This window comes from Chroicocephalus ridibundus, chromosome 1, assembly GCF_963924245.1.
Source record: "Chroicocephalus ridibundus chromosome 1, bChrRid1.1, whole genome shotgun sequence".
In the NCBI taxonomy this organism is placed as follows: Eukaryota; Metazoa; Chordata; class Aves; order Charadriiformes; family Laridae; genus Chroicocephalus; species Chroicocephalus ridibundus.
The window spans coordinates 177,559,999-177,578,317 of record NC_086284.1 but is presented as its reverse complement, the minus strand read 5'-3'; the positions used below and the strand labels follow the sequence as shown (position 1 = coordinate 177,578,317).

General features: G+C 41.9%; 1 protein-coding gene and 1 long non-coding RNA gene across 8 annotated transcripts in view; one reads left to right on the top strand and one right to left on the bottom strand.

Annotated features, from left to right (window-relative positions):
* LOC134510066 (uncharacterized) overlaps nt 1–527 on the bottom strand; it is a 37,818-nt gene extending 37,291 nt beyond the window's left edge. For 4 of the 6 annotated variants that reach the window (XR_010069493.1, XR_010069492.1, XR_010069495.1 and 1 more), the window contains exon 1: nt 125–522. This is a non-coding gene — a long non-coding RNA (uncharacterized LOC134510066). Of the gene's footprint in view, nt 1–124 lie in introns of all 6 variants that reach the window. The other 2 variants (XR_010069496.1, XR_010069494.1) reach the window with 2 other exon arrangements.
* A 143-nt stretch (nt 528–670) lies between these two features.
* The window catches only part of SYT1 (synaptotagmin 1), a 361,382-nt gene continuing 343,733 nt past the window's right edge, over nt 671–18,319 (top strand). For both annotated transcript variants that reach the window (XM_063322878.1, XM_063322876.1), the window contains exon 1: nt 671–990. The gene's annotated coding sequence lies outside the window, so the exon portion shown is untranslated. The remainder of the gene's footprint in view (nt 991–18,319) is intronic.

The window sequence follows — 18,319 nt, the reverse complement described above, 5'->3', positions numbered from 1 at the left end:
TTGAAGAAATGTGCTTCCCTTAATTGAATTTGTTACAGTTACATTTTGCAGACCAATGTTAATCAAAGCTCCGGTTCAGAGTGGATGGATCAAGGGAATTAAGTTAACCCTTGCACGTCCTTACCTGAACACGCCACTCGGGCTGCTCTCGCCTAAGCCACAGACGCCAATCGCGACTCGCCCCTCAGTCGCGACTGCCCGGGGCGGGCTACCCGCGGCCCCGCCGCAACGCCAGGGCCGCGCACCCGCAGGGTCGCGAAAAGTACCGAGGACCGGGGGGGCAGTGGCAGCGCCTGGCGATGGGGTGGCCGCCGCCGCCGCCGCTTCCCGCCGCCCTCACAGCCCGCGGCCAGCGCCGCGCCCGGCCCGGGGCACCCAGGTCACCCGACGGCCGCGGCCGCGGTGCCAACCCTGGCCGCCATGCGCGGGGATGCCCTCCTCATCCTCCTCCTCATCATCATCATCATCATCGTCGTCGTCCTCCTCCTCCGCCCCCCTCCTCCCCCGCCTGCCGCTGCCGGCCCCGCCCGACGGGGCGGACAGGGACCGCGCGGCGGCGGGATGGGCGAGGCCGGCGCGGCGGCTCCACCCATGCTGGGCGCCGGGCGATTGGCTGGCGGGGCCCCGTCTCCCCGCCTCCCAGCCAATGAGGGCGGCGGGCCGGGGGTGATGGGCTGCCTCTCGCGGGAGGGATTCCTAGAGACGCTGCAGTGTGGCGGCGCTCCCGGCGCCGCGCAGCCCCCGGTGCCGCCTCCGCCTCCCCGCCCTGCCCTGCCTCGCCCTGCCCTGCCCGCCGGCGGCCGCCGCCGCTCAAACTTAACGCCCGGCCCGCCGAGCGCCGGGGGCTGGGGCAGCCTGCCCGCCGTGCGCGGGGGCGGTCCGCCGCGCACCCCCCGCAGCCTCGCTCCGGGAGGGGCCCGGGCGCGCGTGGTGCCGCCGCCGCGGGGAGCGGCTGAAGGACGAGCCGGCAGCGCCCGCCCCGGTTGCCAGGTAAGGCAGCGCTCCGGGCGGGGAGGGGGGGGCTCGGCCGGCGGGCGGGGGGAGAGCACATGCTCTGGGGGCGGCCGGCGGCGCCGCCTGCCCGGCGGCTCTGCCCGCAGCTGCCGGCGGGCGGGGGCCCGCCCCCGGGGCGCTCCCAGTGCGGGGGGGTGGGTGGCTCAGACAAAGGGGGCGCCCGCGCCCCCCACCGCCGCCGCGGAGCCCCGCCGTCGCCCCCCGCCCCGGCGGCGGGAGCGGGGCGCCGTCCGCCCGCCTGCCCTCCATCCCTGCATCCATCCCTCCATCCATCCATCCCTGCCCGGAGCCGGCGCCGAGGCGGCCGCCGGGCCAACTTGTTTCTCTGGGTTTCACCTGGCTGCTGCCGCCGCCGTGCCCCCGCCCGCGGCAGGGTGGTCGGTCCCGGCGAGGGGCAGCGGGGGACACGCCGGTGTGCCTCCCCCGGCGCCGTCCCCCGAGCCCTGACCTCTCCTCCTGCCCGCAGGGCAGCATCCAATAATTTGTGTATCCGTTTACAAAGAGCCTTTCCTCCATTACTTAGAAAGGCTGTCAGGCTAATGCATTTGCTTTCCATGCAATTTCATTTTGTGTCCTCGGACATAATTTCCTTCATCTTATTTAATGCCGCTTTGCCGTGCTTTGGTTTCGGGTGTGTTATGGTCTGGTTCATATGGGCACACGGTATGGATAGGGGATCAGCACTATGTTTAAAAGTTAATTTCGCGTATCAAACTCTACTAGGTAGTGTAGTAAGAAAGTGGCAAAGATTGTTAATATTTCTTTTGTTTCCAGTCTTCTGAAATAAAGATATCAAACGACTACCGGCTTCTGGTAGTCAGTATAGTAAGTAAATTAAATGTAGTCATTGGAATGAGCCTTTATGGCACTTTCAACAATCTGTAATTCAATCATCTCTGATACAAGCTGCCTTTTGCTATTATTCATCAGACCCAGCTGAGTGATTTCTGTCAGATGGGAAGTGGTAGAGAGAAATCTCTAGGTAAATGTGACTGAAAAGCTTTCCAAGTGGAGTCCTAAATGAGCACAGAAAAGCACTTGGCCACAATCTCGAGACAGATGTTAGCATCCAAATAAATCATTTCTTTTGATTTTCCAGGGGATGTCAAGTCTTAGTTTCCTTATTTAATAGCCATTTGTGGGTAAAGAAGAAGGAGCTCCGTGTTTATTACCTTGTAAACTCGATGCAAAATGCTGTAGTGCAAATAATATTTCACTGTCTCTGAAATAATATTTTCTGTACAAAGGTCAGTAGAGTAATTTTAGATACGCATATATGCTGTAGACCACAACTAGACTACTAATCAGCAACAGCGATATTGATCCTCGGAGCGCCTATGCAGTGTGCTAGCTGTGGTGTGTGTTAATCTGTTCTGTGCTGTTTAAACTGCTTTATCGTCCGAGAGAGTTGCTTCATCCTAAGAAAGGGAAGATAATAATTGTAGACCCAAGGGGAGACTCCTTTCCCTGGTGGGTTGACATCTAGAGTTACAGATGAGCAATTGTTTTAGGAGTGACCCTGAAAAGGGGAGGGGGAGTTTTTGGGTACAAGGACAAGTAGGCAGCAAACTAATTTGCTTTGTGAGGATGTGAAATGACATCTCCTGCCATGCTTAAATAAACCTGCTCAGGAAAAGTGTAAGGAGATTCCACGTGTGTCTAGAATAGTATTTTCTTGGCTATCTTGGAAACAAATGACCTGATTTTATGTCTTGAGTCAAATATGTATATCTTCTTTTTTTCTCTCACAGCCTTTTTTGGAATTGTAGTTCTATTAGGAGTGTCTGAGGGGGGGATATACTTTAATGTGGTCTATTACTTGGCTTGTGGTATAGTTGCTCAAAATTTGCATGCATGCAATTCATAAATTGAAAACTATATAGCTTAAAAACATAGTGTAGGCAGCTTGAGTGAGAAGAGATAATTTAAAAAAGAACCACAGGGCAGAAGATAATGACATACTGTAGGAAATAATCATACTCCTGCACTCGCAAAAGCATGAAATGTTCCAGTGTAGCCATTTCATACAAGCCCAATTTTCCTTCACATTAAGAGTGCCTAAGTGAGCCTTATTAATGTTTGATGCAAAAGATGCTAAATCCATTTTGAGGATTGATACTGGAATTTAAAGAGGTAGCTCACAGACTAACAGCACAGTTCTAACACTTCCCCAGAACAAATGTGAAAAATAATCATTTGCCGCGTATGCCACAGCAGCGCAAGTGGGATGTAGCCTCCTCTGTAACGCTGACGGGCGAGAAGCCCTTTCCATAGATACAAAACAGTGTTTGATTTAACAATCTGAAACATTCTCTTACCTTATAATCATAACTTAAATTGGATATAAGAGCCCAGAAGATGTTCAGTGTCGGTTAGTGTGGTAGTTGAGAAGGTGTGAGATAAGGGAAGGTCTGTTTGTCAGAAACCTAGGAAAAAAATCTATACTTTTCCAGCTAGCATAGAGAGACCGGAAACATAAAATCAATTTTTATGGTCTTTTGGCAGGGTTGGCTGTAATAAGTAAAAAGAAGGAACAGCTTAGAGTCTTGGCAGAAGTTTTTAAGCCACTCAGCCGTACAGAACTCTGTTAATTGATGTTTCCTCGCATGAAAATGAAGCTCTTATTTAGTATATCGCAGTCTTTTTCTTGTCCATTCAGCAGCCTGGTTACAATTTTAAGAACACTTATGTGTGAATGTGTGTGGCTTTCTATTTATATACACATTTAAACACACAGATAAATTCTTACTGGGAACCGAGTTCTGAATAAAGAGTGCTTGCAACCTCGTATTACCTGCTGTGGAAGAGACATCAAAGTTTGCAATACAATTGAAAAGGACAAGAAAATATTTCTGCATATCCAGAAGAAAAGCACGGAGGAATTATTACGCATGGATACCATGATCTCCTTCCCTCTGCTGGTGATGCCCATATAAATGTGCAGTTTCACAAAGAGAAGTACTTCATCGTTCGATTTACTTTGATTCTCTATAGAATGTTTGTTTTAAATGTTACTCGGTATCTAGGAAGAAGCTTAATTAGAAATACACATAAGGGAGGCTTGTTAGCCAACTATGAATTTGTGTTTACCACTGACATTTACTAAAGATACTTGAGGTTAAAATAAAAGCATTTGCCAGACTGAATAAACAAAGCATTATGTTAACAAATATTTTTTCCGGATCGTCATGTACAAATGTCATCTTTGCTAGAGTAGGCTTTATTCCTTCCTAATACACCCCAGTAAGAGGGGGGGGGATTAGGAAATGCTGGTTATACTGTTATATCTTTTACAGAAATGCCAGATACCAAAGCAGAATGCATTAGGAGGACAACTGACAAGGGTTCTTCATGATTTCTTCTGGTGAGGGGATAAGAGCAGGCTACAGGCAATCTCTTTCAGGGACTATGCAGACAAGCTGAATGATTTCTACAAGCAATGTGTGGAAAAAGTTCTCTGGTTTAAATAAACTAATAAAATTTTGTATTTCCCGAGGCATGTCATGACCGAAAGCTAGATAGGAGCTGTAATAAAAACATCTCCTTAAGTATTACTTTTGACAAATGTGTAATCAGAATGTTTTAGTGGCTGGCTTTTCTTTTCTGTTGTGTGGTTTTGTTTGTTTTTCTTTTCTCCCCAGTGACTTAATGAGTAGCACTTCATGGGCCTTCTGTTTACTATAAAGGCTTATGAAAGAGTTGATTATTTTTCTTAACCTGTTTTCTTATCACTACCAGTCTGGAGGTATTTCCCCAGAACAGCCAGCACTGAACACTTCTCCCTCTCCATCCTAGAGGGAGTGATGTTGCCGTCTTTTAAATTCTCAGAGGTTTGCTGACTCAGGATGCCACTTCTCTTTTTCTAGTCATCCGTAAAGATGCTGGGAGAAATGTGTTGGAACACAAAGTAAACCTAGAATGTCTCCTGTGCAGCGTAGTTGCCTGATAACCTACTAATATTTATATGGTTCTTCTAAACAGGAGACCATACAAATTTTAAAGTGTCACCAGAAATAATCCAAACAAACTATTTGTTATTCATCAACTCTGGCTAATTAATATAATATTTCAGGAAAAAAAATTTTACTTAGAAGTAGCCAAACCCGATTTGGTTACTTTGACGCTGTCTGTAATTTTACAGGGCACTATTCAGGATTTATGGTAGTAGCCAAATGTACTGTAGTAGCTTTAATAACGTAGCCGTGGTTATAGTGACTAGGTAGTACAGTGCCTGAAACACATGGCGATACATGCCTCAAAGGTGATCAGTGGTGATTTAATGAAGTTGATTTAAAAACCCATTTACAAGTTCTGGTTTGTACCTTTATCTTAAGGGTATTATTTTTTTTCCCTGTGTGTGGTTGAAAATCAGTGTAGCAGTTGCAATACGGGAAAGCCGGTAACCGTTACCCAGCTTGGCACAGAGACATAAGATTGCCTGTGGACTCCCTCATCTCCATGTGTTTGAATAACCATGTAGATACGGCAGTTGAAAATAATTGGAGTGCCCTTGTGGAAGGTGCTGTGGAAATAAAAATTCCTTGACAAATGGTTTATCTGATTTGGGACCCTGTGTCTAACAGTAATACTTTCTCTAGAAAATGTGTACACAAACATCATTGACAGGTGAACGCTAAACCTGACTCCTCTTATTTGGAACACTTAATGACCACTTGTAACATGTAGTTTTAGTTAATTGTAATTTTTTTTACTTCTTTCCAAAGCAATGGAGAGTATTTCTTTATAATAATCTATTTGTATTTGATTTCTATCATCAAACCTTAGATTTGGGAGGAATACTTGGAAGAATATGTGACAATTACAATTAGAGTTGTAAAACTTAGTGGTATGATGTTGCTTTGATAGAAGACACAATCTGTTGGTGAATAGTTAAGAGTTAAAGATTGATAGTGTAATACATCCCAATGAAAATAGTTTTGAAAGTATTTTTTTATTAAAAAAGGACTGCTTCTGTTTCTTGTTGAAATTATAAAGCTTTATGTTTTGACTTCAGTAAGGCATTTGATTTAGCATAGGGTGATGTTCTGATTGTAAGAAATAGTACTGTAGAAGGGCACCATTGTCCGTGTGAACAGATTAAAATTTTTTTACTTAATAGATTGCAAAAGAGACAGTGTATGGGGAATCACCATCTCCATTATTCCAACTCTATTCATTACCTTTAACAATGATCTGGAACAAAAATACCGAATCCATATTCATGAGAATACTTATGATTATTTCTTTTGGTGCCAATTTTAATAAATAAAGTTGGAAAAAGTGCTATTGTACACTGATTTCATTTGGTTTCTCATACTACTACATCTGAATAGGTGTTTTAACGAAGTGAACTGTAATACTTTTGCCTACTTCCAGTAAAAAAGAAAATAAATCACTATTTCCCCCTAAAGAGTGGCTCTGAGAAAAGACTTAAGGATTACATCCAGGGAACATCATCTGTCATTATTTTAAAGAGCAGATGAGCCATATGCAGCTGTAAACACTGAACTGTTGAGAGTAGGAAAGGTGCCCAACTTCAAAGAGGATGCTGGACGATGAGAATTAATTTGAAGAGGGGACCCAGGAGCTACGTCATTTGAGATGTGACAAATCTGCTTCTTACTGAGACCCCTGAAAGCTTACCATTCCCTCTGGAAAGCTGTATATGCCGAGAGCTTTCTTCATTCCCACACGGTGGAAATATTGTTATTAAATTGTGCTCTAGTACATAATAGTTCACGCAGCAGTTTGGTTGGGCGTGCAAGATACAAGAGCTCAGACTGGAAATAAGGTGTCGGTTTTTTGTCTGTCAGAGTAGCAAGTGTATGGGCCAGCTTACTGAGGAGATGTCTCTGGATCGGTATTTTGTTTCCTTTTAACTAGAGCAGGTACGAGTTCTAGATGTAGAAATTGCTGGAGTTCTGATTTGTGTTAATCCGTGAGAACAGAGCAGATAATCAGCTGTCCTCCTGGCCTTAAAACCACCAACCCATTGACCTTGCTGCCATTGACTCGCATTGAGTCTCTTGGATTAAATAATATTTTTTTGTAAAAGGTGGTGTGATACGTTATTCTTGTAGCGTGAAGAGGTTCTGTCTGAATTTCTCTTAAGCTGCCCTTGTATGTTATAATCCTATTTCTGTCTCACCTTGCTGACAAGCAATTTCTGCTTATTTATCTAACTGGTTGTTCTGGTTTGATGACCAAACCAAGACACTGGTGTTAATCTTTGAGACTTGATTTAAAGCCTATTGAAATTGATAACTGCTCCTTCTATTTATTTTGTTCCGCTGATGTGTCTTAAAACCACAAATTGTGCTTATTAGTAGGAATTATTTTTAAAAAGAGGATGCCTTTTACTCTTTCAAATGTGGGAGGATGAGCATCATGTGTCCCATCAGTCTGTCCTGGGTTTATGTAAATAGGCCTTAATTAGTTTGCAGATGTCTATCAGTCAGATGCTACCTGAAAGCCTGTGTTCTGCCAAACCTGTTCTGGAGCTGACCTTGCAAGTGACAATCCATGTGCCTGGCATCTGAGCCAGGAAACCCTGTCATGTATCTGCTTTGCACCATGTTGAACTTGTCTTGGCAAGAATCTTCCATGTCCTCTTTCCCTGTATCAGGCCATGGTTGGTTAATTGGTGATATTGGTAACACAACAGGTGTCTTTTTATGAGAGGGATATGGCTCTACCAAAGTGGCAAGTAAGAGTTATCCCACTGAATTGCCAAAGAGACGTCCTTGAGTAGTGCAGACGAGGGTGGAAGACAAACATGTTTTTGATTGTGAGTGTAATGATGGTTGAATCGCAGACTTTCTGGATCCTGAAAATTAAAGTTTGCCTTTTCTCTAACAGCCCGAGTGTTTAATTAAAGATGTATTTGTTAAACTGTTGCATTTGATAACTACATCTGGGACATAGTAATATTTCCTCAGGAAAAGTCTGCAAGTAGATGCCTTTTTATCATTTCCATAGTCTTCACTTCATCATAGTTGTTTTTCATATACTAATAACAAGGAGTTATTTTGTGCTCGCTATTCAGATTCAGCCGTCTTACTTCAGGCTTTCTTAGCTTACTCAGCTGCTAGTTAGAGCAGAGAAACACCAGGAAATATCCATGTGACCTTGACAGAGGTCAGTTGCTTCTTCATGGTATGCTGTAGCTGCGCGAGGCCTTCACTGCTCTTATCTTTATATTTGTTTTATTTGTGTAAATCCTACATAATAGGATTGAAAGGTTGCTGTCTGTATTAATGTGTGTTGTATTTAGTGCTCTTTTTAGCTTGCTGAGAAAATGCTAAAAGTGAAAACTTCAAGTAAAATTATCTGGGACCAAACCACCTGAAGTCATGTGCTATAGTTCTTTCTTGCATTTGTCATTTTCCAAATATATGTCCACTTCTAATAATGACTTGGACCTACTTTAATATTTGATATGCAAATATTTGCTTTACAAATCGTGCACTGGCTAATAATTGTGAGCTGTTTACTCTAGAATAAATTATTCTTTATAAATATTGATGGAAGTTCTGTGTTGTTATAGGTGAGCAAGGTATAAAACTCTCTATGAAAATCAGTATTTTAGAAGAAGAATAGTAGTAGGTATTTTATCTTGGTGTCAGCTCGGACTTCTGAACTGAGCACTGTCTGTCCATGTAGTGTCAGTTGCCTTCCAGAGATGAACCAGACCATCTGTGCTCTTACTGAATGATTCAAATGTATCCCTAAAGCCAAACCTTTCTGCCTTTCTGGATAGCTCATTGATATCTGTACCCATCAACAAGATTCCAAAATGCATGCATGGCGTGTAAGTGAAAAGAAAAATAATTGGAACAATTTTAATGGGACTTGTCCATACTATTCTAGCTATAGCTTTTTTAATTTCCTTTTAGTAGTATCATGAAACAGAGCATTTAATTTGCTTTGGGTTGAAATTTGGCTCTTAGAATGCCTCTGCTCTTCAACTACGTTTATCTTAAAATAACTTAAGAGTTCAATGGTGTTAACTGATTTCACAGAATAAAGCTAAATTATTTGCTGGAAGGGATTATCACCTGGCATCCCTTCTTCTGAAGTGTTACTGCCTTCTCCCACTCAGTTCTGCGACCTTTCTTTGTGATGAAGAAAAATAATCTCTTATGGGAAGGTAAAACCCCACCCTCTTAGCATAGTTTGCAGTGTTGGCTTTAGATGTTTTAAGCAGGTGAGTTTGAAAGGATGAACACTGAGGGTGGACAGAAGGCCACAGGTGGATGTAGTGAGTACTGAGACTAGTTGAAGACATAGTCAGATTGGTATAGTTAACAAATTATTAAAGGCTTTCCCTTCTATTAGGCCAAATATTGTCTATTTCATGGGTCCTTTTGGGATAAATGTATTGATGATTTTTTTGAATACCTTAGGAGTTATGCTGGTGAGGCAGTGTAAGCACTTAAACTGTGAAAAATACTAGTTCAGCCCATCCTACTTAGAGCTGTAGTACTGGTAAGATACCTAAAGACAGGTGCTTCAATCAGGCTTAGAGGTAATTGTGGTGACTAGATTCTAAGTACAAAGTTTGAGCGATGTATCCTAAATAATGTAGAACTGTGCTTAGTGTTTATCTCGTGCTGTAGTGTTTATAAAAAAAAAAAAAAAAAGGGGGGGAATGTAGTGAAACTTTCTCACCCTTAAAGACCATCAGCAAATCAACAAATTGTGACTAGTCAAGTTTGTTGTAGTTTACAGCCATTGCCCCATTATTATTTGGTGTATGACTTTTCTGTATGTATGTGAAACTTTGGTAGGGCTGGGAGGAACTGAAGGATTAAGAGCGGAGTGTGCAAAAGTGGAGGGGCTGTATCTTGTTCAGTGACGGTCAAAAATACCGTACGTGTTGGTGCTGACATAAAAGATGATGATGTCCTACGTAATCCCTGCATAGCAGAGCTGGAACCAATGTTAGGTAGTTCATCGCAGCAGGTTTGTCTCCAAGACTAATGTGCAATATGCATATTCACCGTAGGGGCCACTATCCTTGCAAATGCGGATACAGTCAAAGCAAGTACAGTAGCTATCAGTTGCAACAGTAGTAAATAAAGGGTTGTGTGTTTTATTTTTTAATTTTTTTTCCTAAATAAGGTGCATAGGGCTGGCCTGCAATGGACACATGCTGAAACTTTGTCTCCTGTTACAAAGCAATTGCTTCAGGCCACATTGCTTTTTCCATCGGACTTGGCCTAATATTGTAGATCCAATTCTGGCTTGCTTAGACCAGAATTATTGTTAACGTATTTCTCAGTAAATCATGTTTCCTTTTATTAGATGAGCTGAATTAGATCCCAGAAACTTAGATTTTTTTATTTTTTTTGCTACCCCCCCCCCTTCAAAGCACTTAGATGAGTTGGAAGGCAAGATAAAAAGTCATTTATTGTCACCATCCTATTCTAAAGAATAGTTAGTTAGGCTTTTAAAACCTATCTTGTTTTTGTAGGCTGCTTGCTTGGACACATGGGAAAAATTAACAGTATTTTATTTTTTTGGCAAATATCCTAATGCGTGGTGGGCAAGTTTCTCTTTCTCTCTTTTTTTTTTTTTTTTTGGTGTGGAATAAAGGAAAAGATCCGGGGCAATGGCTCACCTCTGCACATCCTCTGTTTCTCCATTAACGTGGTGAATTACAAATGTGGGTTGTAACTGGTGACAGCTGTTTCATAAAGAGCTGCTCCATGTTTGCGAGATGCAGTGTTTGCTCTGCAGTCTCTTTAGAACAGGCCCTGACATATCTTGTAATGTGTTTGTACTGTGCCTAACATAATAGGATCCAGATCTTTGACTGGGGATGTGGACTGTTGTGCAAAACAAATAATAATTAGCCCAAATGTTGAAAAAGTGCCGTTATTTAAGGCCTCCAGAGATCAATAAACAATTCATTGCCGTAACCATATCAACCTTCTCCTTCAAAGGGATTTTAATTGTATCATGGAAACTTCATCCTTGAAAACGTGAACACTTGTCTGTTGGGCACTCTGCTAGGTGTAAGTATATTTTGTTGGTCATTAAGGCTGTACTGTTCATACTAGGGGACCTGGACACTCAGTTTAGAGCTCTAATTGGAAGCTATGCTGAGTTACTCTTTACAACCTCTTTACCTTCATCCTGGTATAACTTATTAATTTATCATTTTTAAATAGAAAAAAAGTTTCCTGTTTCCCAATAATCTGATTTGCCACTCTCCACTTGAAAACTCGGTAAGCTGTTTGACTTGCTACTGAGGAAAGCTATTTTATGCATAATGCCATGCTTGTAACTGGGACTTGGATTATTTACAGGTGGGATGGTACAAAGGGGCTGGATTTTAGTTTTATGTGGTGAGGAGGGAATTTATCTAGCATGAAGGAGATATTACTGGAGCTGGAACTAGTTTCTTTAAGAGACTAGCTACTTCATGCCAGAAAGCAATTTCTAAAGGCTTCTATGATAGAGAAATTAGAATAAGTTCTGCTACATCAGCTTTCCCAACACCAGAGCCAGTTTATCTGTCTGGAGGTCGATGTAGTTATTGGAGATTTCTGTTCCCCCTTTCAGTGAGAAGTTGATACAGGAGAACATCTAGTCCTACTCTGATACGTGATAGCATAGATAGGCAAAACAAATCAAAAGCCAAAACCGTAACTGCCCGGGTAGCCTGTCTTGAGGGTAGACCTGAAGATTTTGTAAAGATTTTAGGATTATCTTTTTGTGAAGTGTACAAATCTGTACACATCAGATGGTTGTTTATATTACGTAGGAGCCAGTCAAAGTAGTGTCCTATTGATGTGGTGAAACATAAATCCTGTATGACAGATGGGGATCAATGGCAGAGGGAGATTAAGGATGGTATTCATCTCATTTAACTTTAAATACCCTTAGAAGGTGATTCATTTGACCTACCTTAGGCATCTATCTTGGTGTGAGACAGACTGCTCTCTGGAGCTATCTCTTCCTTTCCAGGGACTGTAAAAAGTCTGGGATCACTAAATGAGACTTACTCAGCTAATTTTTAAGACACCTGACATGGGACACTTGAATCCTAAGTGAAGTGCCTAAGGCCTTATGGGGCAGCCTGTGGCAAGGCTGAAAACCGAACCCAGGTTTTCTGAATCCAAATTAATAGTGCTTATCACAACACCATCTTTTCTATGAAGAGGAGAATTTCATCTGTGTCTAAAACTAGTGTGTGGTGACTGCTTAAAATTGCCTTTAACAGTTGCAAATAAAAAAGTAATTGGCCCAAAGGGGGGTGACGGTCTATCTGGAAGTACCCAATTAAAATCCAGCTCAAATTATTTATTTTACTGCAGTTAGTATGACTGTATTTGATTCATGGGAATATGACAACCTCAGTAGCGCAGTAACTGTGCAAGAGACTAGGCTTAAAAAGGATATTTGGAGATAAATGTTTTGATATATAGAACAGCAGATTTGTCTGCAGAATCTGTGTAGTGCTGTCAGGAAATAATAAACTTTGTATCTTGAAGTAGAGTTCTTAATAGTAATGAAAACTTTACTATCAGCTCCACAGAAAGATGGACATCTTGCCAGTACAACTGTAAATAAAGGTCCATTTTAAGGAGGGTGACAATATTTTATTCATAGCTATGGGTGGTTTGTTGAAGTTGGTCTTGTACAGTCTGCGCTGGTGAAAGTGGGCTTGCATGAGAGATGCCTTACGCTATTGTGAAGCGCAACAGTTAAGAGAGATAATGTATTCCAAAACCTGAATCCTAAAGCTGGTACGGAGAGTGCTGTGGCCTTTGCCAGGCTTTGGATCTTGCCTGGAGCGTGCAGGGAACCAACAAATGGTAGTGATGGAAATAATCACACTTGGCAAAGTACGGGAAGGCTTGTCCTATTGCCTCTCCTCTGGTTAGCAGAGCTGTTGGAGGAGAGAAGGAAAGCAGCAGCTCAGGTGTTGCTGGAGTGGGTTTGTTTCCCCCCCCCCCTCAGAACTGCAGTAAGTTTTGCACCTGAATGGGCACAATGCTTTTGGGGGGTTAGCTTGCTTCTTCCTTGCTTGCCTCCTTGCACGCGCCCACCCACCCCCTTCCACCTTTTAAGGCTAGAGTTTTGATGTGGTTTGTGACTGAGATGAAATCGTGTTTTCTGAGCTGTAGTGCAGAATCTCTTTAAATAGCGTTGTGTAATTTGTACGTATTAGTCTGCTCAGATGACCCTGATAGTATGTGACCGCCTTAGATTTATGGCATCACGTCTTTTTCCGTGGGAATACGCTGTGATGTTAAAGCTTCAGGGTGTAAAATATTTTCTTTTTCAATGAAGTACTGTGGAAAAGAAGCAGGGGAAAAATTTGCTATATTAAGATAAAACAGAAGCTGGTAATGTGGAGAATAAAATAGGATGTATATTTTAAGCTTATGCAATTTCTTCCTCTAAAAATTGGGAATTGGCTGTTGGTTTCACAGTACTGCGTATAGTAGGAATTGTATCTTCACATTAGGTCTAAACTAAAGTTAAATTAGAACAGTCTAGAAAGAAAAATCCAGTGCTTTGAAAAATTATGTTACAGCAAAATGGTTGTCTTGTTGGCATCTTCGGTCATGAGAATTTCTCATTCCTTTCTATCCTTCTTTGAATTAGCAGCTAAACATGATGTTTTTATAGCTAAATGAACCTTTATAAGCTAGACATCAACTATATATAAACGCAAACAGTACATGTAAAATCTGTCATGCTGTCAGAGTACAACTGTTTTCTCTACGAATATGGAAATTGTCACTTATCTGCATTCTCTCCCTGCCCTACTTTCCCCCCCTATATGTTGATATTCACCCATGTGAAAGAGGCCAATTATACTTTGGCCGTTATATAAATAATGCAGAAGTTGTCGGTAGCAGAGGAAAATTTATGTTAGAAAACTGAGGGAGTGAATAAGGAAATAAAAGCACCTTTTAATGAGGGCAGTGATCTCTGTTTCTATATCACTTCATGTTAAAAAAAGTATTAAAAAAAAAAAAGCTTTTAGCAGTTATAATTCTTCATCTGAGGACTGGCTTTAATAATGAAATCCTGGTTCAATTTTCCGTCAGAATATTGTGCTTTGTAGCATTTTCCCTTTTGGTTTTCTTCCCCCCCCACCTCCATGCTCTCCGCTGAGGTCTTTCCCCTCGGCCGGGAGAGATGCTGAGCCGCACTGGAGCCGGAGGGATGCCCTGGGATCACGGCGAGGCTCGCAGGGAGCCGGCATCTCTTCCCCCTGGCTTTATGGAAAACATTTGGAAAACACAGTGCAATCTGGAGTCAGGCTACCTTGAAAGTAAATTAATTAGGCTCATTAAAGGTGGACTTCAGAGCAGCTGGGGTTGGCTCTCGGTGGCTGTTGTTGGTAGAGGCAGGGCCCAGGCGCTTGCTGGGGCACACGCTGATTTGGAGTTGCTGTAAAGTTGGCCAAGCTAAATAGCACCTTGTTAGCGTGGCTTATCAACGGCCACCTCTTCTGGGAGGTGGTCAAAATGTGACCCCAGATGATGTACAGAATTTGTTTAACTTCTTGTCTCCCTCCTCCAACTGCTGCTTCTCTTGGGTATTATTTTGAGAGACAGAGGGAGGATGCCGCGGCCTTAAATTAAATTTCATATAAGCCACCACTTGGAGGGTCTCACCGACCTGCCAGCACTCGTCAGCGGAACGTGCTAGGCTGCACGTCTGCTGGGTCTGCAGTGCCTCCGACTGGGGCATCGACAGCAGATGAACCGTGTACCTGCCCTTGCCTCTCGTATCTGACTCTTTGTTTTCTAGCGGTGATGCTCTTAATGTAGTTGTTAAACAGGATACTTAGAGAGGGAGATAAAGAAAAGCCTGCATCTTTGGTGAGGCTTAAAACAGGAATAATAAGGAGATAAGCAAGTATATATTTTTTTATTTTTTTTTTTGATCAGGGAGCTGAAATTTTCCTTGTTATCTTTACTCTTTCATGATTGAGCTGTTTGTTTCCAGATGGCTCCTGTGCACGCGAGGACAGGGACAGACACGGCCCAATCTGTTCAGCTGCCGGCCTCTCGGCAAACGCAGCCCAAGGTGCTGGGCACACTGCTCCCTTCCGAGCAGTTCGGCGGCCCATCCTGTAGCAATTACTCTGGTGCTTTCATTTCCACATACAAAGGCTTTGAAGCAGCATCGTTTTTGTGGGAGGAAGAGATTTCAAGGTTCAGAAACTGAAATGCAAAACTGCAGCCACCTATCACTTTTCTAATGAAACTGAATTTATCAGCGTTTCCAAATGTGTCCACAGTACCAAAACATTTTGAACTTTTTTGTTCCAGGTGTTGGCTTCAGTAAACTATTTCTCTTTTCCATTCTGCTATAGCAGAATTCTTAGTGTAACATCAGGTATGTCAGGTGAAATATGTAAATAATTTTTTTTTTTTTCCCACTTTTGACAAAAGTCCTCACCAGAGAAGAGAGATGCTATGTGAAAATACAAAGTCAGCACCATGTATTTAAGGGTACAATGTCACTCTTGCAGAGACCTTAAACAACACTTGCTCTTTTTTCTGGGACACCCAAATGTGATTCTGGGATTGGTTTTACCTATGGCTGTGTTAGAATTTGAATTGACCAGACATTTTCCCCTGCCCTTTTCTTCCTTTACACAACTCACTTCTCTTCCATACTCTTTTAAAACTGTAAGGGGAGAAGGATGGCAAATATAATTAAACGCAGGTATCTGCAGTAACCTCTGTTTAGGAGGCAAATAGCACTTAACATACTGGAAAGGTTAAAGTGGTATCCTGTACATAATGAAAAAATAACTGTCTCAATACATTAGACAAGGTGATCAGGTATCACCCTGTTGACCCGATGTTTATCACCAATTCAATGGGTTAGTCGACTGTTCTTCAGTGATTAAAGTCTGGATTTATGAGTGTTCCTGTTGCGTTGTCCCAGAAGGCGTGGTGGTGGTGGTTGGGTAAGCCCTAAAGTCCCTACGGTAAGGCACTCATCCTATACGGTGCAGTGTGCATGTGAATATTGGCATCTGGAAATCTCTCTGATCTTAACACAATCTGTACAAGTGAAAGTGTACTCCTATCTAAAAACAAAACCAAAAAACCAAAACCCCAACAAACTTCTGAAATAAAAGCATGAGATACTGCTTATCAGATGGCTACTGTTTGTAGACTTAATTTTGCTGGGAAGAGATCTTGGGAAACCTTTTACCACACGAGATTGTTTTCATAAGAGAACCATAGCATGTCTGAGCTGAGAATCCCTTCAGACAACACATTATTGATATGTCTGCTTGTGAAGGTATACGAGGAAGATTAAGAGAATTCTATGAAATATCTCAAATATCTCATGAAAAGGGCATAACTTGCTGGTTTTTTGTTTTCCAAATAACTCTTTTAAACTTTTAAACAATTACAGTTGCAGAGACACTTACAGCTTTAGTCTAAGTATTAGTGTTGAACCCTAGCACTTCTCATTACGGTTTAACAGCAAATGTATGGTCTTCTGAAACCTTAGTCACCTGGTTGTTATTGTCTCAAGACTTTTGTGTGGTTTAAATTTTCTGGAGTTTGTTTAGAAACTTTCACTTGGAAATCCAAGTTGGTTTTATTGTAGCGGTGTTTGAAAATAACTGTAAGTATGCAAGTTCAGATGGCTGTCACTTCAAATAGCCGCAAAAGGACATAGAAGTCCTATGTGGAAAGCATTATCATTGGTCACGTGATCTAAATGTTTCACAGAATGCCAGATTCTTTTTGAACCTTTAATACTGAATACTAGTAAAATTAAGCATTTAGAAATAAATTTCTGTTGCTTAAGTAGCTTTAGTTTCTATTCAACAGCAGAAAACCAGTCATTACTCCAATCGCCTGGGGACACTGAACGCCTCAGACATGTCAGTTTTTGTCAAAATGAGTGGTCATTTTTAATTCTGCATATTATAAAAAGAATATAACCCTCTAAGTTGTTCTTGTCCATACTTGTGATGGACAGCATTGTACAAACTAGAGTTCACTAAAACTTCCAAATTCCAATTATGCAAGATTGGGCCTTAAGATTACTATCCTTATTGTGGAGCAGAATGGCTCAATACTTCCTGTTGACAACTGAACAAAAACTAGGTGCACTAAACGTATAAGTAGTTAATGCTTTAAGAATGTCAAGACAGGTGGGACAGTTTTCCTACCTTTTTTCATATTTTGACTTGGATCCGATTTCATTGTAACACTTATAGAAATAGGCAATTGGTGGGGTTGGGGAGCGGGTTCAAGCTGCATGAGAAACTTGAAGCAATATAGAAACCTGACGCAAAATAGTACCTCCAACTTTTACGTGGAAATTTTTCAATACTGTTTCAGTTTTCAGATTATATTTTTGGAAGGAAAAGATCAATTATACTGACAATAGCAATAATCACATTACATGTAAGAAGTTCAAAAGTTACTTTCCCACAAAGAACAAGAAAAAACGGCGCAGGGGTTCCCTGTAGAAGATAGTGACATATTATTCCATTCAATTTTAGGTTGTGCTTCATTGCTTTCAAAATAGATCTACTTGGGACATATGCCCAAACTCAAGATGTGGTCAATGTGCTACTATGATTATTTTGTTGTTGAAGAGCTTTTTTTGCCAGAGAAAGAATTATCCAAGACAGATGCCACTGTGACAAACAGCTTGATACTCACTACAATAGATGCTGAAAAGTTTAATATGACAAGAATGTAGCACTGCCAAGATTATAAATACTTAACAATCTTGTCCATTTTAAGCATATATGAGATGCAATACTTGACAGAAGATCTCACCGAGTTTTTGGGGTGAAGGGCAAAGCTGAATAGCTAAATTATTATTACTGTTTAAGCAGGTCAGGGTTTGTAAATGACCGGTTCTACCAGCAGTGCCCAGCTTGAAGCACATTTGGAAGTGCCTTGTTTTCAGCATGTGCTGGACAGGCATCCTGCTAAAATGAGGCTTAATCCACGCTTGACCCAAAGGCAAGTTTTATTCATATGTTAGAGAAATTATGAGATAGAGGCGCTTTTGACTGATACGACTGTAGAGAAAGTTGTCTGATGGAAAGCCTGATTCTGTGGTATAGGCTGATCTTCCCCATCCAGGATGTCCTGAGCACTGGTCAATGCATCCCATGTGAGGTCTTTGAGATAAGCATAGCTGTACTGTGTAGCACATGATTAATAGGTAAAACACTCCTTGCTAGACCAGTACGGTGGCTTTTAGGAGTTCTTTAAAGTTGGCACCAAACCCTTCACCTTCTCGGTACCTGCTGAGTAGGTGCATGTGAAAGTATTTCTAT